This window comes from Anomaloglossus baeobatrachus, chromosome 6 (assembly GCF_048569485.1).
Source record: "Anomaloglossus baeobatrachus isolate aAnoBae1 chromosome 6, aAnoBae1.hap1, whole genome shotgun sequence".
Classification (NCBI taxonomy): domain Eukaryota; kingdom Metazoa; phylum Chordata; class Amphibia; order Anura; family Aromobatidae; genus Anomaloglossus; species Anomaloglossus baeobatrachus.
In genome coordinates this window covers 461,079,239-461,107,093 of record NC_134358.1, presented here as the reverse complement: position 1 = coordinate 461,107,093, position 27,855 = coordinate 461,079,239, and the positions used below count along the sequence as shown (strand labels likewise).

The 27,855-nt window shown below is 40.8% G+C and overlaps 1 protein-coding gene across 1 annotated transcript in view; it reads left to right on the top strand.

Moving 5' to 3' along the window:
- KCNH8 (potassium voltage-gated channel subfamily H member 8) overlaps positions 1 to 27,855 on the top strand; it is a 718,195-nt gene that overhangs the window by 469,718 nt on the left and 220,622 nt on the right. The gene's annotated exons all lie outside the window — the stretch shown is intronic.

Genomic DNA, 27,855 nt, shown 5'->3' with positions numbered 1-27,855 from the left:
CATCATCCTCTATGAGAAAAATAATGGATATGTTTTCCGTGCATATGCGCCATGCACACCTATGCAAGATGAGAACATTTTTGAAGACTTTATGTTTTATGGAACCTGTAGGTTGTAGCTTAATTTAAAGCTCAGTTTTCTTTAAACCTCAAGAACATAACGTATTATGGCTTTTAACAACCACAAATTACTCAAAGCCATATTGAGGTATTGATAAAAGTCTATAAAGCCATCTGTTATCATTGCATGCCTCTATTTACATATGAAGGAATTTAAAATATTTATGGATGCTTTACTTCTGGAGGAAAATGATCTTTGCTTGGCTATGCCACAAGCATTACGTATGTCCCTTCCGGATTACGAGTGTGATGAACTGTTTCCTTCAAGGCAAGGAAATGTTGGAATATATTGACCACTCCTAAGCTTACTGTTTCTTGCCTTGAATATATATCTACAGTATAATGACTACCCCCAGGAACTTTTTAATCATCATATTGCTTGGGTGGAATTATTGTAAATTAGCACTATCATTGGAACTTAATGATTGCATATGCCACAATCATAATGATGTTCATAAAGAATCCAAGCTCACAAAGGCAATAATAACTCTATGACAAGCAAAAAAACTCTCTCTCTCTCTTTATCTATATATATAAATATACATTTATATATATATATATATATATATATATATATATATATATGTAGCACAAGATGAAAAAGGATCCAGCAAGGCAGAATGACTCCAAGGGCAACAAAAGTTGTTTTGTTTTTTTTCTCTGACTTTATTATCTAAGAATAAAAAATTCCAGAGCTCTTGACAAGTTGTTAAGTGCAAGGTATATGCAGTATGGACTACGCATCTCGGCGGACGCAGCCGCCTTCTTCACGGTCCCAAGACAAAAGTCCATACTGCATATACCTTGCACTTAACAACTTGTGAAGAGCTCTGGAATTTTTTATTCTTAGATAATAAAGTCAGACAAAAAAAAAAAAACTTTTGTTGCCCTTGGTGTCATTCTGCCTTGCTGGATCCTTTTTCATCTTGTTCTACATATCTTCGAAGTCTCCCACTTCAGGTCCGTGCAATAAGGAGAACAAGGACGCCGGGGCTTGAGCTCTGACAGGTGAGCTGGTCTACAACCTTTATTTCAAATATATATATATATATATATATATATATATATATATATATATATATATATATATATATGCACACAGTACTGACCAAAAGTTTGGACACACCTTCTCATTCAAAGAGTTTTATTTATTTTAGTGACTTTGAAATTTGTAGATTCACATCAAAATAATGAATTAACACATGTGGAATGAAATACTTAACAAAAATTGTGAAACAACTGAAAATATGTCTTATTTTCTAGGTTCTCCAAAGTAGCCACCTTTTGCTTTGATTACTGCTTTGCACACTCTTGGCATTCTATTGATGAGCTTCAAGAGGTAGTCACCGGAAATGGTTTTCACTTCACAGGTGTGCCCTGTCAGGTTTAATAAGTGGGATTTTATGCCTTTTAAATGGGGTTGGGACCATCAGTTGTGTTGTGCAGAAGTCTGGTGGATACACAGCTGATAGTCCTACTGAATAAACTGTTAGAATTTGTATTATGGGAAGAAAAAATCAGCTAAGTAAAGAAAAATGACTGGCCATCATTACTTTAAGAAATGAAGGTCAGTCAGTCAAAAAAATTGAGAAAACTTTGAAAGTGTCCCCAAGTGCAGTGGCAAAAACCATCAAATGATACAAAGAAACTGGCTCACATGAGGACCACCCCAGGAAAGGAAGAACAAATGTCACCTCTGCTGCAGAGGATAAGTTTATCCGAGTCACCAGTCTCAAAAATTGCAGGTTAACAGCAGCTCAGATTAGAGACCAGGTCAATGCCACACAGAGTTCTAGCAGCAGACACATCTCTAGAACAACTGTTAAGAGGAGACTTTGTGCAGCAGGCCTTCATAGTAAAATAGCTGCTAGGAAGCCACTGCTAAGGACAGGCAACAAGCAGAAGAGACTTGTTTGGGCTAAAGAACACAAGGAATGGACATTAGACCAGTGGAAATCTGTGGTTTGGTCTCATGAGTCCAAATTTGATATCTTTGGATCCAACCACCGTGTCTTTGTGCGACGCAGAAAAGGTGAACGAATGGACTCAACATGCCTGGTTCCCACCGTGAAGCATGGAGGAGGAGGTGTGATGGTGTGGGGGTGCTTTGCTGGTGACACTGTTGGGAATTTATGCAAAATTGAAGGCATACTGAACCAGCATGGCTACCACAGCATCTTGCAGTGGCATGCTATTCCATCCGGTTTGCGTTTACTTGGACGATCATTTATTTTTCAACAGGACAATGACCCCAAACACACCTCCAGGCTGTGTAAGGGCTATTTGACTAAAAAGGGGAGTGATGGGGCTACGCCAGATGACCTGACCTCCACAGTCACCAGACCTGAACCCAATCGAGATGGTTTGGGGTGAGCTGGACCGCAGGGTGAAGGCAAAAGGGCCAACAAGTGCTAAGCATCTCTGGGAACTCCTTCAAGACTGTTGGAAGACCATTTCTGGTGACTACCTCTTGAAGCTCATGAAGAGAATGCCAAGAGTGTGCAAAGCAGTAATCAAAGCAAAAGGTGGCTACTTTGAAGAACCTAGAATATAAGACATATTTTCAGTTGTTTCACACTTTTTTGTTAAATATTTCATTCCACATGTGTTAATGCATAGTTTTGATGCCTTCAATGTGAATCTACACTTTTCAGAGTCATGAAAATAAAGAAAATCTCTCTCTCTCTCTCTCTCTCTCTCTCTCTCTCTCTCTCTCTCTCTCTCTCTATATATATATATATATATATATATATATATATATATATATATATATTTTACTGCATCCATTGTTAAATCAATCACACAGCCAAACGAGATTGTAAGATAGGCATTGTTTTACACAATTCTATTATGCAAATATCTTATAGTTTATTGCTTTTGGATATCGAAATGAAATTACAATCATAGGCACATGGCACAGAAAGAGTTCATCAGTATAGGTGAATGATTTAGTTATTGTGCCATTGAGAGACTATGTTTACACACAGAATGTTGTGATTAAAATGCTTAGCATAGCTCAATATTCATAATTTTGGCCTCCTCGGGGGATTTTGATGATTGTAAATAGATATGAAAATACAATGATGATTGTAAATAGAAATTTGACAGATTGCTTGGAAATTCGATTTGCAGCAAGGTTATCCTTGGCAAATTAAGTCCAATAATGTGCTCTGAAATCTTTCCAGACTTTAGCATATAATACTTGTAACATGTAAAACAATTAAACTAAATTCTTATACTCACCTTACCGTACACCTAGACAACACTTATGCTCCTTCTACCTGTTGCACTTTCCTTCACTGCCACAAGAGATGAAATCCCTTGCCTCTTGTTATTAGATTAGGACTCAAGGCTTTAGCTAGGGTCACACGTAGCGACACAGCGACGATCATGACTGGCGACCTGACCTTATCAGGATCGCTGATGCGTCGTTACATGGTCTCTGGTGATCTGTTAAACAGGCAGATCTCACCAGCGACCAGTGACCAGCCCCCAGCCAGCAGCGACGCGTGGAAGCGATGCTGCGCTTCGTAACTAAGGTAAACATCGGGTAACCAAGCGAAGTGCTTTGCTGGTTACCCGATATTTACCTTGGTTACAAACGCACACTGCTTAGCGCTGGCTCCCTGCACTCCTAGCCAGAGTACACATCGGGTTAATAAGCAAACCTTTGCTTATTTACCCGATGTGTACTCTGGCTATGCGTGCAGGGAGCCAGCACTGGCAGCCTGAGAGCGGCGGACGCTAATAACTAAGGTAAATATCGGGTAACCAAACAAAGCACTTCGCTTGGTTACCCGATGTTTACCTTGGTTACAGCTTACCACAGGCTGCCAGAAGCCGTCTCCCTGCTCCCTGCTCCCTTCAGTTTGTTCGCTCTCTCGCTGTCACACACAGCGATGTGTGCTTCACAGCGGGAGAGCAATGTCCAAAAAATGAAGCAGGACATTCAGCAATGACCGACGACCTCACAGCAGGGGCCAGGTCGTTGCTGGATGTCACACACAGCGACAGCGACGGGACGTCGCAGCTACGTCACAGAAAATGGTGACTTGGCAGCGACGTCGTTGTCGCCGTCGCTTTGTGTGACACCACCTTTTGATGAGACCTAGCATGGTGCATCTCAGGCCATATCAGAACAAGATGTCCCAACCTAGCGTGAAGAGGCCTTGGATTTCAGCGCTTGTGGCTACAGTTAGAAGATGCAACGAGGGACAGTGAGGAACTTAGGCGCTCGAGCGGTGAGCAGTAAAGTGAGTATAAGTTTTTTTATTTTTAACTTTTTGATGGCCTTTTATGGTTCAGCAAAACATTGGATAGCCACCATTTTGAGGAATTTGTGTGAAAGCAAATCACAAAACATCTGCATTGTGGTTAATAGTGATTTTTGTAAAATTGGAGTGGAATTTAATGCCTCTCAAAGTTTTTGCTCCTCTCTAATTGTAAGCATGAGATCACTTTAAGTCAATGTGCACACATTAATAGTGCATGCAAATACACTACACATGAGCTGATAATTTGAAATTCAATTTTACCAACTTTATCAAATTTTCCTAAAAATGCTTTGTGCAGATGAATTTGTTCAGATCGCAATACCGAAAAGGAAAGAAAAAAGAAAACGGCAGTGAGAGAGAATACACAAAAATAATACATATCACTTCAATGTGATTTGTTCTACCTGATAAATCTGGAAATGGAATCCTCCTCTTTCATATATATCACAAAATCCTATGCCAAACTGTACTCCACTGGGTACCACTGATCTCCAATGACCCAGTACTAACCACCCCACTGTAAAAGGCAGGTTAATCCACTTGAAAAAGACTATCTTATGTCTTAGCTTCTGGACATTGTGGGGAAGTCCTATCAGCCATGCAGAACACTAGTTTGCTTGATGATGTTTTCCAGTATGGAAAATAGTGGTGGTTAATTTTTTTTTGACAATCGAATCTCGAGTGTTTGAACCTGCATGGAATTACGAAATTGAAATGAACTCTATCCTCTGCAGGTCAATCTGCTCATCTCTACAAGCCACCTAAAATTATTTTAAAATATTTTATAAAACTGATAAGGGTCTTACCCTTGCATCAAATCAGCACTTTTTTCTCCTTCTATCTGTGATAGAAAAAATAGGAATTACTACTTACCGGTAATGATGTTTCCAGGAGCCAACATGACAGCACGGTAGGAGTTGCTCCTTTGACCTTTACAGGGACAGGAAAACGCAAGAGGTTAAAAGCCCCTCCCCATCCCCCTTTCCTCAGTGATTTTTTAAGTACCACACCAGGATGGGAGATAACACCATTTTATTAATGCAGAACATACAACAACACGATACATAAACAACGGGAGGGAAATAAGAGTGCTGTCATATTGGCTCCTGGAAACATCATTACCGGTAAGTAGTAATTCCTATTTTCCAGGACGCCACATGACAGCACGGTAGGAGAATGCCAAAGTAATCCCTAGTCGGGTGGGACCACAGCCTGTAGAACCTTCCTACCGAACAATGTTTGGTGATCAGTGAGAAGATCTAGTTGATAGTGCTTACAAAACGTGTGGGGACTAGACCACGTCGCCGCACGGCAAATTTGGTCTAGGGAAACCCCCGCCCTTTCTGCCCATGCAGTAGACAGAGCTCTGGTGGAGTGAGCCCTAATGTGAGTGGGGGGTTCGCGACCTGCGGACTGGTAAGCAGCAGAAATAGTAGACCTAACCCACCGAGACAGAGTTGTCTTAGACACCGTCTTCCCTCGGTTTTTTCCTGCAAATTGCACAAAAAGGGTTGAATCTATCCGCCAGCTCCGGGTAGCTTCCAAATAAGCCAGCACCGCTCTTCTGACATCCAGAAAGCGAAGATCTTCATCTGTGCGGCCGGAAGAGCCGGAATATACCGCCGGTAAGACCACTTCCTGCTCAAGATTAGACACAGACACCACCTTCGGTCGGAATCTTGGATCAAGCTTCAAAATAATTCTGTCAGGCAGGACCTGGAGATATGGAGGACGAATGGACAAAGCTTGCAGTTCGCCAATCCTCTTTGCGGTGGTAATGGCCACCAAAAAAGCCGTTTTAAAGGATAAGTGCTGAATGGAGATATCATCCAGAGGTTCAAATGGCCCTTCGCATAGTCCCTTAAGAACCAGACCCAGATCCCAAGGAGGAACTGTGGACCGAACAGTAGGCCGCAATCTCTGAAGGCCTTTGACAAAACGGACAATCCAAGGATGAGAAGCGAGGGAAGTATCGAAGAATACACTGAGCGCCGAGATCTGGACTTTAATTGTACTGGGTTTCAGGCCCTGGTGGAAACCTTCTTGAAGAAAATCAAGGATCCGAGGAATGTCTGGACGTGCACTGTCCCTTGGTTCCTCACCAAGGAAGGTACAAAACCGAGCCCAGATCCGCCGATAAATCGTCTGGGTAACTGACTTCCTACTGGCCTGCAGGGTAGTAATAACTGCTGCGGATAAGCCCTTATTCCTCAAGAATCGCCCTTCAGGATCCAAGCCGACAGATGAAGGTTGCGAAGATTCTCGTGGAAGACCGGACCCTGGCTGAGTAGATCCTCCCTCAGGGGAAGGAGAACGGGCTCGTCCACCGCCATGTAGTTCAGGAGCGAGAACCAGCTCCGTCTTGGCCAAAATGGAACAATGAGGATGACTGTGGCCTTGTCCTGCCGTATCTTCTGAAGGACTCTGGAAATCAATGGAAGAGGGGGAAAGGCATATGCCAGGTCCATGATCCAAGTTTGAGACAGCGCGTCCACTGCTGCAGGTCGGTCGTTGGGATTGAGAGAGAAGAAGTTCCTGCACTTCGAGTTGGCCCTGGACGCGAACAGATCCCAATGAGGAGTCCCCCACCGGGCAATCAGCGACTGGAACACTTCGTTGTTGAGACACCAACCTGCGGGGTCGATCCGGTGTCTGCTGAGATAATCCGCCAGACAATTGTCTGATCCCTTCAGGTGTACAGCCGAAATGGACAGAACAGACGTTTCGGCCCAGCGGAAAATCAGGTGCGCCAATGCTTGTAACTTGTAGTGTCTCGGGCCGCCCTGGTGTCTGAGGAACGCGACTGTTGTCACATTGTCCGAGAGGACACGAACATGTCGATGAAGGAACAAGTGCTGTTTGCTGCTGAGGGCCTGCCAGACTGCGTTCAACTCCCTGTAGTTGGAAGAGCAGGTCATCAACTGGTGTGGCCATGTCCCCTGGAAAGCCACCTGGTCCACGTGTGCCCCCCAGCCCGTCTGGCTGGCGTAGGTAATGAGCGTAACTGATGGCGAGTAGTCCCAATGAACCCCCACTGATAAATGCTCTTCGTTTGTCCACCATCGCAGAATGTGGCGGAGCCGTACTGGAAGAACAATCTTGCGGTTCAATGTGGTTCGGCTGGTCAGCGAGCAGTGGCGACCCACTGGGTTGGACAGAATCAGCTGCTGTAGCGGTCTTGAATGGAACTGACTCCACCGGACACATGGGATACAGGACGTCATCAGACCCAGCACTCTCATAGCTTCCCGGACAGTGCATGTCTTTTGGCTTAGGAAGGCTCGTATCCTGCTTTGAAGTGATTTTATCTTCAAGGCCGGTAAGAATGACATTCTTGCGTCCGAGTCCAGAAGTATGCCTAGGAAAATTTTTCTGGTTTCTGCCAGTAAATTTGATTTGTGAATGTTCACCATCCACCCCAGACTCTGTAGGTGGAATAGAGCGAGCTCCACCCGGTGGGACAATTCTCTTGCGTTGGCTGCAATGAGAAGGAGATCGTCTAGGTATGGAACGATGATAACCCCCAGCGTTCTGAGGTGGGCCACTACCTCTGCCATAATTTTTGTGAAGGTCCGGGGAGCGGATGACAGGCCAAAGGGAAGACACCGGAACTGGTAGTGATAGATTACGCCCTGTTTTTCCAAAGCAAATCTCAGGAATTTTTGACTGGTGGGGTGTATAGCTATGTGATAATACGCGCTGGATAGATCTATCGTGGCCATAACCGAATGCTGACCGATGAGTGGAATAGCCGATCTGATGGATTCCATACGGAATTTTTTGTAGCGAACAAACCGGTTCAGGGGCTTGAGATTGATAATCGTGCGCACATCTCCCGACGGTTTTAGTACGGTAAAGAGACTGGAGTAGTGGCCCCTGAAGCGTTCCCGACGAGGAACCGGGCGTATTGCTCGGGTACTCAACAGATTTTGGACCTCGGACCAGAGCTGGTAGGACGAGTCTGGGGAGCGAAATTGAGTGAGAAGAAATCTGTCGGGGGGCACCCGAGAGAATTCTATCATGAGACCTTCTGATACTACTTGTAGAACCCAAGGGTTGTGTGTGATACGAGCCCATGCCTCTTGAAACTCCACCAGACGTCCGCCCACCCTGGCGTCAGGACCGATTTTGGTTCTTTCTAATGTCAAAAGAGGTATTCCTCTCTTTACCTCCTTTAAGATAACTCCATCTACCCGTTTTACCCCTACTTTTGTAGTCGGGATTTCTAAAGGGACGAAACCGACGGGTAGGAGGACCCCGACGAGACCTTTCCTCGGGGAAACCCCCTTTCTTATCAGATGCTTTTTCCAGGATCTCGTCAAGAGCGGGACCAAAAACTCTCACACCTGAAAAAGGGATAGCACACAATTTGTTTTTAGAGGCACAATCCCCTGACCATGTTTTTAACCATATGGCCCTGCGGGCAGAATTCGTTAATGCCTCATTTCTAGCAGAAAATCTAATTGTTTCCGCTGAAGCATCTGCCATAAAGCCTGTGGCGAGTTTCAAGAGGGACATAGACTCCTGAATAGTCTCCCTGGGAGCTCTATCCGCAACCAGGGATTCTAGGTCATCTAACCACCTAGACATGGACCGGGCCACAGACGTAGCTGCAATGTTAGTTTTGATAGTGCTGGCTGCGGCTTCCCATGCCTTTTTTAGAAGGCCGTCTGCCTTTCTGTCCATTGGGTCTTTCAACCCGGATGAGTCCTCAAATGGGATAGCAGTCTTTCTAGCTACCTTAGCCACCGGGACATCAATTTTAGGTACATCTTCCCAGTCCTTAATATCATCCGGCTCAAATGGGAGGCGAGCCCTAAATTCCCTGGGAATTACTAATTTTTTCTCAGACTCCTGCCATTCCTCCATTATCATTGCTCTGACATGAGAATTGACAGGGAATACTCGATGGCGTTGAGTCCTGAGTCCACCAAACATTTCATCCTGGACAGACCTCGGTTTCTCCTGCTCCTCCACCATCATTGTCTTTCTGACAGCTCGGAGCAGTTCATCAGTATCACAGGATGAAAAGAGATATTTACGGCCTTCCTCCGGTGCCGGACCTGCTGTCTCTTCTTCTAACTGAGAATCAGAGTCATAAGAAATCTCTCCTTCTTCTGAAGAGATTTCTATGTCTTGTCGGTGTCTTTTTTGAGACGGGACTCGACATTCCTGGTGGGATGATGTACTAGCAATGACCGACTGTACTTCCTCTCGTATCATCGCTCTCATGTCCGTCAGCAGGGAATTTTGCTCAGCTGAGACCAATTCTGCTATACAAGGATCACATAACTGTTTCGTACAAGACTCTGACAGCTGTGAATGGCAGACTGCACACTTTTTAGCCCTGACAGCTTTCCTCTGGGCTTTCCTAGGAATAGTGCTGGTGCGCGTGGAAGAATCCTAAAAGGAAGGGGGAGACTGCATCAGTGACCACCCTTATTAACCCTGGTCCGAACCCAGGTACACCTGCACTCACATGACCCTGGGACTCTGTAGGTGCTCCAGCATCTGACCGATCATCCTCCTCCATGACAAGTGAAAATACAGTGACTACTGAGCTGTGCCCCGGTCCCCCGGTTTTATTACCTGGTCATGCGACGTCAGGGTCCATACCCGCCTTCAGTGCTCCGTCCTGGTCACCTGCTGCCTCCCAGGCCACCGCCACGTTCCGAACCCGGAACTGCGGTGAACACTGCACTGCGCATGCGTCCGCGTGCGTGCCACGCTGGAACGCAAGGCCTGCGCAGACCCGGAAGTGCCCCATGGCTGGCAGCAAACAGCGGGCTGCCGAGAGCCCTCACCTGAGGGAATCGGCTCGTTGCCGGGAGATTTCGCTCCACCGGCCGGCTGAGGGACCTCTGCAACAGAAGTGTCGGCCAGGGGCTGCTTGACCGGCAGGAAGGAGAGAGCAAGCCCCCCCGATCCGCCTGGACCCCGTACCTCCGACGGTAAGACTTGCGTCCGTCCTGTACAGGGACAGGAAAAACACTGAGGAAAGGGGGATGGGGAGGGGCTTTTAACCTCTTGCGTTTTCCTGTCCCTGTAAAGGTCAAAGGAGCAACTCCTACCGTGCTGTCATGTGGCGTCCTGGAAATGGCAAAATCCAAAGATGATAAACCACATAGGTTCATAGAAAATAAACACAGTATGTTGAAAAAATTGGGCCTCATTTTTTAAATCAGTGTAAAGTAAAATATTATTTTTGACAACAAACAACTTCATTTTATGAGAGTGGTCCAAGTGTAAAGTGAGCTTGTTTGGCTGAACATAGACAATGAACCCAGGTTTATTGTATACAATCTTCTGTCCTCAAATTATACACTTGCTACTGAGTGTCAGTCACGAGAAGTAGCATTTGTAGGTAGACTGTATATAAGAGACTTAATGGATAGTTTTCGATATGAGATTGACACATTTATTTGAGTATAATTGAATTCCACTTGATTTTTACAAAAATTCCTATTCTCCAGAATGAATTTTTTTTCTTTGTAACTTGCACGTCCTGCTAGACCACATACAAGGTTGTTAATGGAATAGTTGCAGCCAGAAGTTCTAGCCTAGAGTACTTGACTAAGTCTGGGATGTTCTTTGTGCATCTATGATCTTATATGCAGCTCTAAAATCCTTCCAAAGTCTCCTCCTTTGCTTTCTATTTGTTCTGTAATAGTTCTGTCATCATATTTTGCTATGGCCATTGGCACTGCAAGTAACAAATCACCTTAAAGAAACAAGTAAAGGCAGAACAGCCAAATAAGGCATTTCAAACAGGAACTTAATTATACTCACAAAATTCCAAATGTACTTGCAAAATGCAATATTTTTAAAGCATAAAAACTATTTTCACTCCCTGTTACAACTCCAGCTATTGCTGACACTGATTTTCTCACATTGGCTTCTTCCAGGCCAGGCTGAAAGAAGCTGGTCTCAGAAGAAGCCAAGAGATGAAACTGGAGTCTGGCAATAGCTTCATGCCTCATGCATGGAATTTCAATTTATTTTACATGCTTTTAAAATTTTAAATATTGTGAACATTTCTAAATACCTGTAGTGTCCAACTCTGCTGCCCTTTGAGTTTTGTTCAGTTGTTTATGTATTGTTATTTAATATGTATTACTACATGGTCAATAGATAAGAGAAAAGCACTATCACTGGATGGGACATATGCTGATGCTTCAAGATTTGCAAATAATATGCATTTAGGAGAATTCTAGATTCTCCAAAAAGACCATAGGTATGGAAAACTGATCCAAAGTGAAGGCAACCAAGATCTCCATTTATAGCACAGATAACTCTGTACTACCCTTGATCAGCATACATTTCAAGTATTGAACACTAAACTCATCTAACAAACTAACTGATAAATAAATAAATAACTATTAATAATAATTTAACAGTTATTTATTTATTTATATTATTAATAATTTACAGCAACAAACTAGCTGACGGACGTAAAGGCCACTTTACACGCTACAATTTATCTGACGATCTCAGTAGCGATGTGACACACCCAGATCGTAGTTACGATTTGCCGAGATCGCACATAGGTCATTTATTAGCGGTCACACATAACGATCTCACAAGAGATGCCAAATCGTTCAGCGATATATTGTTTGACCAAGGCGGTCGTGTGGATGTTGTTCGTCGTTTGCAGGGTGTCAAGCGTACCAATATGTCAGCTGCGATCCAAACGACGAACAATATTTTGAAAATGAACGATGTGTCAACAATCAAAGATTTACACCCTTTTTGCGATCGTTCGGAGTCGCACGTTCGTGTCACATGCAATGATGTCGCTAACGATACCGGATGAGCGTTACGGAAACCGTGACCCCACCGACATATTGTCAGATAAATCATAGCGTGTAACACCGCCTTTAGACAAGCAACTGTCAGATCTCGGTCTAAAAGGTTATCAAGTGGTTTTTGATTTTTAATTTTTCAGGCACTGCTATTGTTATGCAATTAAGGTTTTTCTCTTTGTTTTCTATTCACTAAGTTCCACTTAAAGAGATAATATATGAGATATGCCATTAATGTCTGATAGATTGCATGGCACAAAAAACAGATCCTCTTTTGGCATGGCAAAAAAAAAGAAATGAGAATATCTATTTAAACAGAGGTTATGGACTTGCCTGTAATAATGGTTTACCTTTAGATGTCATATTCCATTCCACCATGTCATACCTCTGGTACCAGATTGACTAATTAAAGTGTACTAAGTTTTCAGGATAAGTTGTCATGTGCGTGGATTAAAAGAATAACTCTATCTCTAGTCATAATTTGACTTCTATGCTACAGTACATTTTTCTCTACTTTTCAAGTCTGTCAACTCTATCTCTAATTTTTATTCACCTCAGAGTTGGCTAGTGGATACTAGCTGATATGAAATCTTACAAGCATAGCACACATAGAAATATAGATCACTGCTTGCATCTCTCTGTAGCTCACAGAGAGAAGCAGCAGAAAGTTGTGAATCCAACTTTGGAGTAAGGCGAAATACATACTTGTTTAAGCTACAGCTCCATCGTCCAATTTCTGGCAACCTTTTAGGCCTGTTTCACACTTCATTGAAAAACACAGACATTTTTCACTGACGTGTAAAAAACGCCTATGTCCCTCCATGTGCCATGATGGGTTGTCCATGGGTAGTCTGTGGTCCGTGCTCTGTGATCCATGATTGCACGTGGAGATAAACTCACCTGTTCCCGCTCCTCCTGTCCGTGGTGCTGAAGTCTACCGGATGCTGCCTCCAGCCGCCACTTTGTCAACTCTGCAGCTACTTCAGGGTCAGCTGTGCTGTGCATAAATGCAAATGGATGACAGTAATTAGCAAGACAGAAAGCAGCAGCCAGCAGAGGCTGGAGAGAGCGTCGCTGGAGAAGGTGAGTATAAAAATCCTTTTATTTTCAATGTACGTGTTTGTCTGGTACGTGTTTCATGGATCACATCATAGTGTGGTCCGTAGGACATCAGTAATGCCAGAAAAAAATGGACATGTCTCCGTTTGGAGCACACAGACATACTGCACAGAGACACAGCCAGTGAAAAATCACTGATGTATGCACAGACCCATTGATTTTAATGGGTCTGTGTATGTCAGTGATTCTGGTACGTATAAAAACGTATAAAAACTAGCACAAATTTACCAGAATCACTGAGGTGTGAAAGAGGCCTTATAGAATATTCGGAGGTGTAAGTAGATTTCTCACTGTGCTTGCACTCCATTTTGCTTTGACAAAGATGGATTGGGAATTCGGGAGGTACAGGAGAGGGAAAAAAGTGGCTCATGAGAGGAGAAGCAGCATATTTTGCTGAGTACATATTACAGTTTTCTTATATTTACATATACTTTAGATTTATGCAATGTTTGTTCAAATAGCATTGATCATTTAAAGAATGAGCTATCACTTCATATAAATAGAATATAATCAGTTTTGAATACATTTATTTCATCACTCAATTTCTGTAACCACTTCTTTTGAGCTGCTGACTTCACATCTACTAGGAAGGGGGAGGAGAAGGGTTTATAAGAAATCTTAAGCTCTCTTCTCCACGAGCCTTACCATACCTGTCTCACCACTGCCAGTTTCTACTTCAGCACTTTTATCTTCTTTCAGGCATAGTCTTCTGTTCACTAGGCCTCATTTAGTCATACGGAGTTAGATACATGTCAATGTCGTACATGGTTCCCTATGTAATGACGTGTGGTATAGTGAAAATTGACTCAGACAGAAGATGAAATGTAAGACAGAAGACAGTCGTGTCCATTACAGTAGTAATGGTGGAACAGCCACAGGAAGGTTTGAGGACATTTGAGTATAAGATTATTTTTAACTTATTCCCAGGCACTTCAAATCACATCAAATTCATTCAATTTAAATCAATTATCCTTCATTAAATGGAATATGTTACCTGGTTTTTACTACCACATCTAAGAGCAGGATGATTTGGATGCAAGGAGTTCAGCAATTTATTGCTTTCTTAGCTGCATGCTGTTGTCTTGATAAAATCACTGTTTTATATGCCGCATATCCACCAGTTCTGTGAATGCTGAACATTGTATAACCCCACCTACACTACTGATTGATAGCTTTCTATGTACACTATGCAGCGCTTAGATTAGGTGCAAAAATATGATGATGGATTCCCTTTCACTCATTCATTGAATTTCAAAAGACTCACTCAACTAGACTAGAATTCATTCATTCATTCATTCATTCTTTCAGTCATTCTTAAATTTAGGGTATGTGCCAACAATCATGCTTCCTTGCATTATGGCGGCAGGGTAATTTCTCTTTTGAAGATGCTAGTGTCTTGAACGGTAGAACATGCTGTACATGCCCATGACCAGGATTACTGCCAGAGCGTATTTTGCTCTGTTCTCTATTTCAGAACACTATACTCTCTGCAAGAATAAATTGACATGTTGAGGATAGGAAACCACACCTCAGGACAGTTTATGGAGTTTTTATTTAAAAAGCACAGTGGTTATCAAATTACTATAAATCCCATCCACTATGCTTGAACTGTGCAATGCAGCATTTTAAAACCAGATAAAACACGCTGCATCCAAAACGCTGCTAACACTGATGGTGGGCACGGGCCTTTAATCATTTTGATCACTGTGCTGTGGGAAATGGTTTAGACAGACTTCTTTATTTTTAAACTATATTTTGTGGGTAAAACAATTCAGTGGGACCATTTGAAACGATCCCAACCAATGTACCATATTTTTCGGAAGATGCACCAATTTATAAGACGCACCCCAAATTTGGAGAAAAAAAGGTAAAAAAAAAACCCAAACATGGGGTCTATATTATAATCCAGAGATGTCTTACCAGGGAGGGGGGTAGCAGCAGAGTGGGGGGTCACAGAAGGCAGCGGCAGTATTAGAGTACGGCAATGCTGCGTGTGGTACAGAGAGGGGTCCAGATACTCACTGTGGGGCAGCTCTGCTTTGTGCGGGACTGCTTTGATCAGCTCTGCTCTGTGCAGGGCTGCTCTTCTCGGCACAGCTCTGCTCTGTGCGGGGCTGCTCTGCTCTGTGCAGGACTATTCTGCCCACTGCGGGTCTGCTCGCCATGGCTCTGCTTGCCGCAGCGGGCGGTAAAGCACCAGCCATTCTGAAGATGCAGTGAGGGCTTCAAATAAAGGGGGACGGAGTCTGCGCGTGCACATATTATAGCTTGAGCTCCATCTGCACATGTGCCAACTCTAGGTGCCATTATTTGAGGAAGCCCTCACCGCCGACATCTTCAGAATGGCCGGTGGCTTACCGCCTACTGCACAAAGCAGCCCTGCACAAACAAGTGCCCCAGCGAGGAGAGTAACCCTGAACAGAGCAGAGCCATGCCAAGCAGAGCTGCGGTGAGCAGAGCAGCCCCACGCCAAGCAGAATAGCCCCACACCGAGCAGAGCCCCATCGCACAATGCAGAGCGAGCCACACAGAACCGAGCCCCGCAGCACCACACAATACAGAGCTAAGCCCCGTCGCACCGCACAATGCATAGCGAGCTGCACTGAGCAGAGCCACGCCGCCTGACGCACAGAGCAGCGCCAGTAGCACACCCATAGTATTGTCCCTGCCGTCTTTGACCCCTCTTCACCACCCCCCGGTAAGCTACATTCGGATTTTAAGATGCATCTCTCATTTTCTTCCCAAATTTTTGGGAGGAAAAGTGTGTCTTATAATCTGAAAAATACGGTACACCATGACATAGGTAGCTAAACACATTTACCGTTGCAGAAACTGGAGACAATTAATAAGTAATTGAAGCAAATGCAGGTGGTATATTTTTATTTGTTTACAGTTGTAGTTAAAATATGGTTAAATTTGCTTTTCAACACGGATGGGGCTGCAGAATGTACAAATATCAAATACTAGCCAAATGTATGCCTAAAGGATATCCTTTTTTGCAATATTTTCAAGGATTAAAGTTTATAAGCACATCAATATGCAGTATACATTGGGTGAGATTTTCAGCATACATCTTACCATATACCATACACAGAACATGCAGAAAAAAATGCTGTAGCTAGATGTTTAATGAAAGTCTATAATGAAAGATAAAATACACTGCAAACTGCAAATGTGTGGTTGTGGTGGTTTTTCTGAAATGTCGGTGCATGTAATGGAACAGTGTTTTGTATTTTTTTTAACTTTTTTTTAAAGCCAGCATATTCTATGTGTGGTGATTTCTTTTTTTTTTTTACATCTCTATGAATTTGAAAAATGGCAAAAAAAAATATTTTGTAAATGTAATAAGTTGAAAAAAGTTGCTTTTATAAAACAACGTTCATTATTCTACCAATAAGATTCTTGTATAGCTTAATGCAGGAATGTACAACCTTCAGCCCAGGGTCCACATGTGGCATGCTAAGCCACTCTGTGCTGCCTCAAAATATCTAGCCACAGAAATGATTACCTATATGTGGTTGTTTTCATGTAGTTTCAATGACAAAGAAAAGAGGGATGCCACACAGTCATCTCTGTGAACCTCCCTCTCCATGTCGTGTGGTGTTCACCGTTGCACTCGTTGGGTGTGATGGCAGCATCGGACTCTGTTTACATTGCAGAGTGTGACACAAGCCTGGGATCACTTAGTTGCACAGCATTTATTGGGCGTTTGCTGGTTTTGGTTTCACTGTTCTCCAGTACAGCAGGAGGTAATTCCTGCTTTCATGTGATCATCTGCTGGGAGCCGAGGCTGCTGATTACCAGCAGCTGTCCTCACCCTTATAAGCTTCTGGATACTGGGGCTGACTGCTGGATATAGCTTTCTACTTCTTGGTTCCTGTGGTTATCCAGTCGTGTGGTGATTTGGAAGTTGCAGTTCAGCGTGGTGTGTGAGTACTACAGTTGTGTATTTATTTCCTACCCCTTTTGTGCTACTCCCCACTTCACATATTGTCCCACCTTTGTGTTTGAGTGCAGTGTGCATGAGTTTTTGTTTACCGTTGTCTGTGATTATTTGTGGGGTTTTGATTACTGGGTTTCTGGCCCATTCCCTGAGTGGAGTAAAGTAGTATCAGGGCTTGGACAGGAGACAGGGCTATGTTGGAGGCTTGAACCTGGCTACCATCAAGTCTACTTTCAAGATAAGGGACAGCACAGAGGACCCAGTCTTAGGGGTACTTTGCACACTACGACATCGCAGCTGCGATATCAGTGGGGTCAAATCGAAAGTGATGCACATCCAGCGTCGCTGTCGATATCGTAGTGTGTAAATACTTTTTTATACGATTAACGAGGGCAAAAGCGTCGTAATCGTATCATCGGTGTAGTGTCCGACATTTTCATAATTTCGCTGCAGCGACGGTACGATGTTGTTCCTCGTTCCTGCGCCAGCACACATCGCTGTGTGAGAAGCCGCAGGAGCGAGGAACATTAGCTTACCTGCGTCACCGCGGCTCACGCCGGCTATGCGGAGGGACAGAGGTGGGTGAGATGTTTACGTCCCGCTCATCTCCGCCCCTCCGCTTCTATTGGCCGCCTGCCGTGTGAGGTCGCTGTGATGCTGCACGACCCGCCCCCTTAGGAAGGAGGCGGGTCGCCGGCCAGAGCGACGTCGCAGGGCAGGTGTAGTCCATGTGAAGCTGCCGTAGCGATATTGTTCGCTACGGCAGCTATCACAAGATATCGCTGCTGTGATGGGGGCGGGGACTATCATGCTCGGCATCGCAAGCATCGTCTTCGGATGTCATAGTGTGCAAAGTACCCCTTAGGGTCAGCCTAGGAGCCTCTGTTTCATCCATACACCCCCGTGACAATCTACCCCTCTAATTGTTAGGAGGTTCTAAATCTCTTTTTTGTTACTCCATAATGTATATGATTTATACAGGTTGCCATTGCTTGTGGCTTTATAAAATTTAGTCTTTACCTTAAATGTTACAATGAGTAGAACTGCATTCAGGTTTGACTTTGTTCGATAATTATTTTTCACTCTTTAATAATCTGGATATAATCTGTTTTGGGCTTTTTGTTTCTTTATATGATGTTTTTTTTGTTGTTTTCTTTTAGTTCAGACATAAAATATATACCCTTTTAAATTTTTCCTTCATCATACAATTATTTTAATTCATAATATCAAGTGATGAGCGAGCACTAAAATGCTCGAGTGCTCGGTACTCGAATCGAGCAGCTTGGACTCTCGGATGAGCTTGACTCTAATACCAAGCACAAAGGATTGCAATGGGAAACTCGAGCATTTTATTTAGGAAACTCCACAGGAGGTCTCTCTTTCTCCAGGTGGGGAGTAAAGGCCCCGTCACACTAAGCAACATCGCTAGCAACATCGCTGGTAACGAACAACTTTTGTGACGTTGCTAGCGATGTTGCTGTGTGTGACATCCAGCAACAACCTGGCCCCTGCTGTGAGGTCGTTGGTTGTTGCTGAATGTCCTGGGCCATTTTTTAGTTGTTGCTGTCCCGCTGTGAAGCACAGATCGCTGTGTGTGACAGCGAGACAGCAACAACTAATGTGCAGTGAGCAGGGAGCCAGCTTCTGCTGAGGCTGGTAACTAATGTAAACATCGGGTAACCAAGAAGCCCTGTCCTTGGTTACCCGATATTTACCTTTGATACCAGCCTCCTCCGCTCTCACTGCCTGTGCTGCCGGCTCCTGCTCTGTGCACAGATAGCTGCAGCACACATCGGGTTAATTAACCCGATGTGTGCTGTAGCTAAGAGAGCAGGGAGACAGCGCTCAGTGTGCGCTGCTCCCTGCTCTGTGCACATTTAGCTGCAGCACACATCAGGCAATTAACCCGATGTGTGCTGTAACTAGGAGAGCAAGGAGCCAGCGCTCAGTGTGCGCTGCTCCCTGCTCTGTGCACATTTAGCTGCAGCACACATCGGGTTAATTAACCTGATGTGTGCTGTAACTAGGAGACTGGGGGCTGGTCACTGGTTGCTGGTGAGCTCACCAGCAACTCGTGTAGCCACGCTCCAGCGATCCCTGCCAGGTCAGGTTGCTGGTGGGATCGCTGGAGCGTCGCAGTGTGACAGCTCACCAGCAACCTCCTAGCAACTTACCAGCGATCCCTATCGTTGTTGGGATCGCTGGTAAGTTGCTTAGTGTGACTGGACCTTAAGGCATGTCAAATACCCACAAGGTGCTCTATCAAGTATCAAGCGTCTTGAGCACCCTAGTGCTCGATCGAGTAGCAAGCAATGCCAAGCACGCTATTTCATCACTAATTAGGATGTTTGACTTAATTGACCAAAGATTGTCATAGCATTAGTCAAACCCCAATTTGGTAAACAAATTAATAAATAAAATAATAATAATCATTATTCATAGCGCCAACATATTCCATAGCACTTTATAATTCATAGTGTACATGTGCAGACCATAGCTGGCATTACAGAGTAACGCGTAATTCAACAATTACAAGAAGAGTGAAGGCCCTGCTTGAAAGCTTACAATTTATGAGAAATGAATGGCTTCTTTGATATCTAAATGCCTATCCTGCATAGTTTAAAATAAGGATTAAGAATAGTAGGATTCTAAGCTGCCTCCCAAACCCCCTCCTCCTCTAATTAATGCAGGGTTTCAGGAACAGCTGTATCAGTTCCTGAATGAGATGTCCTGACGTCAATCAGCAGATGAATCATCCGGACTAATCCTCATTTACTAGTGATAGAAAGAACATCCATTTTCTACAGTATATACCCAGTGTTAGGATAACTGAGGTAAATCATCATAGTCCTCAGAAGTCTCTAAAATGCTATATTTCATAAGACTTATACAAATCATACTTTAAAAGAACCGAATCTGAAATAATAGGCTCCCTATGAAACAATAATTGATAAAGATGTAAAAATCCTTTATTGATAATAGTTATGAGGAACAAATATATAAAATTTATAAAATTAGGAAATGTTCAGAGTGAAATGCAGACCCAATGGGCAAGGTATCAGAAGTTATTGTAAAAATATGTACGTCAGTCATTATACGTGCAATATACCAATAGGTTATTAGAAAATGCAAAAAAAAAAACAATTACTGTATAGAACCTATCAAATGTTGGGATGAGAAATAGTGTGATTGGGAACATAGACATACCCACAGTGCACAGTGATACCCCATACATGGTTCAAACTGTATGTTTCAAAATATTTTTATTTTCAATAATTAAGAAAGGGAAAAGGGGAAGAGGAATTTGATACTATTTAATAGTTGAATATGATTGAATACAACGTAGATAACAAAATACTTGTATATCATAAATCTTCTATTAAGGGTTAGGTATAAGATAAGGATGGGAATGATGTAGGGAAGGTTGGACTGCTGAAAGACGTGTAAATTAATTTGGGAAACAGGGAATGGAGGAAGGAAAAATTAGAGTAGAGGGTAAGGGAGAAGAAGGCTTAATCAATCATTAACTATAACTGAAACATATACACAAGTTACATGTGATCGAATAAATGATCTTATCTGCGATGACATATTAATTGACCATATTATTTCATGAATTGTAAAAAGATACCCTTACATGGTGGAACGTTATTTGATTTTTCAAATGCATATTTGGAGTTGGACATGTTGCATTTGAAATGCCCCTGAGATGCATAAAAGACCCCTTGTGACACCATTTAGCAAACTAAACCCTATAAAAAATGTAAATATTGGTGTGGTGACTAACTGACTATTTTTAATCCACAAACTACACAGAATTTTATTAAATTGGGGTCATGACAATGACAAATGTAGGGCTTTTCAGCTAAAATTTTACTTTAGCCTCAAAAGTTTAATTCACACAAAGGGTAACAGGAAAAAATGGACAGAACAATTTGTTATGTGTACCTATTTGACTACATGGCATGGATAAGATGGGAAGAGGTAAGGCTTGGTATTTAGAACACAGATTCCATTATAGATAGTGGCTTCAATTACTTAAGCCACAGAGGTATTAGATCAGCAGAAATCCTACAAGTGACCCCATATTTGCAATGTCACTGTGTAAGGAATTCATTTAGGGGTGTAGTGAGTATTTTGAACGCACAGGTGCTTTGCATCATTTTATAAGCTTGGAACGTGGAAATATTACATTTTAGTAGCAAAAATGTAATTTTTTTTATTAGCTGCAAATTTGTCAGTTACACAAGGGTTAAAAGGTTTAAATGGACATCACAATTGATTTTGCAATTTCTCCCAAACACAGTGATGGCCTATATGTCATCAGAAACTACTGTTTGGACACATGGCAGGGCTGTGCAGGAAGTAACGCTATTTGGCTTTTGTAGCACAGATTTTGGTTGAATAGTTTGCGGGTGACATTTGCAGAGCCCTAAGGTGCCAGAACAGCAGAAAAACAACAAAAGTAACCAGAATGAAGAAATTTCAAGTCTCAATTAATTTGTCTATGGCTGCACTGATTATTTTGTATCAGACACACTAAGCTTTTTCCAGAGAATTACAAATATGCCAGTTAGGTGCCCATACATTGTGCCCCCGTATGTTGTAGCACACCCATACATTGTGTCCAGCTTGTATTTCTAGAGACACGCACCCTGTAAATTGTTGTGCTCTCTCTCTTACAATAATGCCACAGAGTTGGCTGCTTACTGCGATTTAGGCACAGAGGGTTCAGAAGGAGGGGGATTTAAATTTGGGAGCTCAGACATAAATGGATTTTATTTTGAGGGGTGGAAGGCATATGGCTTTTCCAAAATCTTTGTTCTGCCAGTAACGTGGGATCCCCTATATTTCCAGTGACAGATGGACCTGAGTGAGGGCTGGGTTTGTGGAGGTAAGCTAGGGGTTTAATTGCTAACATTTTGGGGTACAAAACATTTTGGGATCACGTTCAGTAAAAGGCTGGGATCACATTCTTGTGTTCTGTGCTGAGCATTTACGTCGGGATTTCCATGTAAATCCCTCAAAAATGTGATTCAGACAAAAGTCCCGACAGAACCACTCACTATAATGAGATAGATGGATACACGTTAGACTCCGTTTGGCATGTGTTTCTCTGGTGTCTATCTTTATAGGAATGCACAGAGGTGTGGTCATTCCTCATTTGTGTGCTAAAAAGATGACTAAAATGATGGGAACTTTGCCGTGATAGAACAAAGTCCAGGCGGAGTCCAAAGTGTCTCCATCTGCCTCATTATAGTGAGTGGTCCCAATGTCAGCTTTATTGGGACCACCAGTTTTTATTTTTACCATTTTAGAGGACATAACATTATTTGATGGCTTTTTATTCAGATTTTTCAGATGAAAAGTGAACCAAAAACAGCAATTCACTTATTTTTTTAAATAATTTGTGTGCGCAGTTGACTGAGTGGTGAAAGTGATAAGACCGATTTATTCTTCAGGTCAGTATGGTTACAGCAATACCAGAGTTATATCGCTTTTTTATGCCTTGCAACTTTTACACGCTAAAAACAATATTTTGCAAAAATAATTTGTTATTCAATTGCCATATCCCTAGAGCTGTAACTATTTTTTCCAAATGACACATATTAGGAAGGGCTTGTTTTTTGTGGAATGATTTGATACTTTCACTTTCGCTTTTTTTTTTACATAGGGCTTTTTCACTTGATGTACAGTAGGTCAGTATTATGAAGAAAGGCCTTTTTTGGAGGGTTTTTTTTTTACGGTATTTGCCATACGTAATAGGTTATGTCACAGTTTTATAGATCAGGTCGTTTGGATGTGGCAAAATCAATTATGTGTACGTTTCTTTGTTTATTTTTGCTTTAGCAGAAAAGCTGTGTTTTTAGTAGTGAAACGGGTTTTTGTGGTTTGTGTGCACTTTTGTGTCGTTTTTACCTTTTTACCCAGCTTATTTGTGTCTTAGTCCCACTGTGGTATATGTATATTTTCAGTTTGCTCACTGGTCTTACGCACTGTACAGAAACACATGAGACCTGTCATTAGGATCGTACAGGTCATCCTATGCAAGGGGTCATCAGATGACCCCAGGGTACCATGGCAATTGTGTCTTTGTCTTTTAACCCCTTTTAAACATCTTAGATACTGCTATTGTAATTGCCAGTGATATTTAGGGGATTAATCAGCCCTGATCAGTTCATGTACAGCTGACACCAGTCGGAAGTTATTCACTTATTCCTCTGCGCCATTAAAATTCAACAATGAGGAATAAGTACCCTGAACGACTGCTATTAAAAGGCGTATTGCAGTCATTAAGAGATAATCTTAATCAAATTCCCATGGTCTTGCCACAAACAGCTGGCATTAATGTGACTGCAATTATGCATTGAGTGAGGTTGCACACATCTTTTTGGAATGTGGCCGGGATGTGTATACTAAGAGGATTCACAAGTCTGCAGTCACATAGAGTAACTGCAAACTTTAGTACCAAACATGAATCCCTTTAAAGAATGTATTATTTTCAATAATTTGGAGGGCTTGTGTACATGATACATTGCAACACATTATTTTATTCCTTAGTCCGGCTATATGAATTTAATCTGTCAATGTACAGAAGATTAGTATATCGTAATGTAGATAAAAAGCAAATAAAACCAACAATACCAAATATATATATAGTGTAAGAATGATGAAACAAGTTAGTAATTCCTGCCAAATATTGTCATTCTCTCAGACCCTCTTCCTGCTGCTCAAATTTTTGGCTTCAGACAACGTAAGTCGACTCATTAAGTAACTGGAAAATGTAATCCTTCACTATGGAGCTACAATGTCTGATAATAAATAAAAAGTTAGGAAAATCTGGTCAAAACTCTGCTAATCAATATTGTCCAAGATGTCATATCTATTGAATTCTCCATTGGATCCTTAATTGGTTATGTAGTATATCTTTGGCTTTGGATCAATTCTATCATACCTAGCAACTTGCTCTGAAATGTGCTTTACAATTTTGGTAATCAAATTTGACATTAAAGTGCTCCAAAATGTGACATTTAGCAAAAATCAGCAAAAAATTGAAGGTTATCCCTATATGTCAAATGGTCAAATAAACTAACTCTTCTAACAACAAGCTAACTAGGATATTATGGTAATATGTGAACCAATTTTAGGTAGCACTGATTCAGATTATTCATATCTAGATATCCTTGTCACTTAAACCACTTTCATCATAGCTAGAGCATTGACCTGTGTAACTAAGTATTAACAAGTTTGTGATTGTAGTCTGTCTGCAATATCAGAATTGTTCAAATCAAATTATACAAATCAGTTTCCCTTTCCCCATCTTTTTCATTCTCTATATGTAGTCCTATCTGTGATTCTTATATTTCATATCACCCTACATTTTTTTACTAATGTTAATTAATATTGTATATTTAAAAATATCAAATTACACGTTCCTTAATTTATATGAAATATATATATTGATCCCTGTCAAATAATAAGACTAGATGTGTAGCTAATTAGAATAGCAACCATTAAATGTCAGAACCAAATCGATTAGATCCTTATTACACTACTGTCATCTTTTTTCCCTTCCTGTTTCTCTGGGTGTATTCACAATGAAGAAACAAATAAGTCCGGGAAGTGGATTGTAACTGTGTCAAACACCATTGAATCTAAGGCTCTAAAAATCCGCCCTAAAAGTAAGTGCCTTATTTTATCCTGATTTTTTTCATATAACGTTAATAAATTTGGCCAATTGATATATTTTGATAAAAATTGAAAATTCCTCCAAAATATATATTTCTGTTGATAAAAAATGCTTAGAAAGTAAAGCTTTCCATATTATCTATTACAAATTTGTATTATTCTTTATATTTCTTAAAGATAACTTTTCCTAATTTAATTAAAGTTTAAAAGTTTTCATTTAACATTTAAAATATCACATACTTTTAAAATTAACAATAAACATTAAATTATTTAATAGATATTTAAAATTAGATGACATATTTAATTTAAATTTACTTTAATCTTTATACTAGTCCTCATAATTTATTTTTCAATAATTTCAAATAAGGTTAAAAAACAAAAATATCAGGTTCATTATCATAGGGTTCATGCATTTTTTTAAATATATATTTATTAACCAATCCTTATAAAGAATGTACTAAAATTAACTCATAAAATTAATGTTTCTTAGTTGCATAACATTACAAAATATGTTTCAGAAATTAATGCATTCAAAGAAATGTAAAGTTAAAGACATATTATAAATTGATTTCTTTATTAACACCAAGTTCAAAAAAATATAGAATTTCAAATTTGTTAACATTGAAAAACGCAAAATGGCAAATAATGTATCTCTATGTGATTTTCAATGTAATATGCATAAAGAAAATGATTTGTTTGGGTTAAATGGAAACCATGCCTATACGCCTATACTGTCTTAAATATTAAAAAAATGTATTGATTCATCTCAGTTTAAATATAACTTATAAACTTTATCATAATATGCAAAAGAAATAGCTAGAATAATCTGTTTAGGTGGATGACCTCTGGATAAATATCAAACACTCAGGGTAAAGTCAGACAAAGTAGCTATGACATTGTCAAAAACCACATGTGGTTTGTGCATTTTTGTACTGCATTGCCCAAGTTTAATAGGCCATAATAGTCAACATGGAACACAACTGTTAATAAGGACCCTGCTAAACAACACAAAGTTGAAAAATGTACTGTTAAAGTATGTTTTTAAAAAATTCAGCTGCATAGAGTTCTATTGCTTTGACTGTATTTGATTGTGTCACAACCACACCCACCACCTGGCTTGCAAATACTTAAAAAAATATAAAATACCAACAATTTTGGGGGTGAAAATTTGTTTGAATTGAAATAGTAGCACTGTTTTTTTTTACTTTTTTGAATAGTTTAGTTGCCTTTATGTTATATTTGTATTAGCTGTTATTGTATTGATATTGACAAGGGGGAGAAGTCAGTTTTCAAAAGTACTGAGTGGAGATATGCAAATTTATTCAAGTGAAATTGAATTCTCCATCGCCAAAATGTGAAATCTCAAAAATATGGATTTTTTGCATCATGTTCATTGCAAATTTGACTGGTATTTTGAATGCAGAGGGCCCGCAAAAGTTAAAAGAATAATACTCACCTCACTGCTCCCATGTTTTACTGTTACTTCAGACCTGCTATCTGGTCTTCTGATCCTCTCCTTTTCACATTCCCTAGCCGCATACATTTTCTTCGGACTTCTTCAATCTGGGCCATTGATTTCAGTTAACTGAAGTTATGATGTCCCTGCATGACATGCCATCACTGCACACTTCGTAATTTCATAACATATGTCATTGTAGGGCTGACTAGGCTTTGAGTTATGCTTTGAGTGATGCACATTGTTACGTCATGACAGCATAACGTGTCACTACAGCATGATAGGCTGCAACCTTTAGCTACAATTGAAGTAAGTTCAAGGAAGATGGGGAAGATGAAAATAAGGGTTAAAGAGAAATAGATGGTGGTTGAGACAGCAGTAAGGTGGTGTATTTTTTTTTACTATACTGCATTTATTATGTTCTATTTGCATAATACACAACTACACAGCATTTAAAACCCATAAAAGAACTTTGTTGTGAATCAAATTTGCATGAAAAGTTTAAGTGATTTGCCAAATTTAAATTTCTGTAGGCCCACTCATTTCTATTTGCATGGAGCAAAAGCAAAGTGCTCAAAATATATTTTTATTAGAATCCATGTTTCTAATTATACAGCACAGAAGAGGAAATATTTTTTGCATTGAATTACTAGTACTATACTGCCTATTTGAAGATGAAAACAATTGTGGATCTAAAAATCTGCCATTCCAGTGATACTATAGATGTTGTTCTTTTATTGTAGCTACTATACTTATTTTGTTTTATAGTTTAATTTTTATACATAACATTACAAATAAGCTATAACATCAAAATTTCTTAAAAGTAATAGAGTTGTCCAATCTTCTTTTAATTCTGCAGTCATTCAATGTGACTGCAGACTTTTGGATTCTTACAGCATGCACATCAGGATTGCTGGCTAAAGTGGGTGGTCTCATGACCGCAAGTATGCAATTTTCATGAAAAATTAAGCATAAAATAGTCTAGCTTTTGCAAAAAAAATATGATAAACCTTCAATTTTATTCCATGATTAAAATAGTAGAAAAAATATTTAAAAAACCATACTACAAGTGGAGTAAACATTCAGTCTACGTGTTTCGAGTGTGGCACTTGTGTAAAGGTACTGTCTACATCTCAAACATTAAATACGAAGTCAAAGATTGAACACCAATAGGTGGAAAAGGAAAACAAATTGCTGTAATTAACATGATAATTCACAGAATGTGGCAGACAGCAGAGAAATTCATTGAATATGGGTTAAATTATGTAATAAAAATACATACATATAAAGAATAAATAATCAACTAGAAAAAAATGGCATGTTGCAATGGACATAAAAACTGTGTTGTCATAACAGGAGAGAAAAATAATCTATTATTATAATTAAAATTCAGTCCATATTATGTAGATGAATAAGTAAAAAAAGCTGAATAATTAATAAAGATAAATGGGAT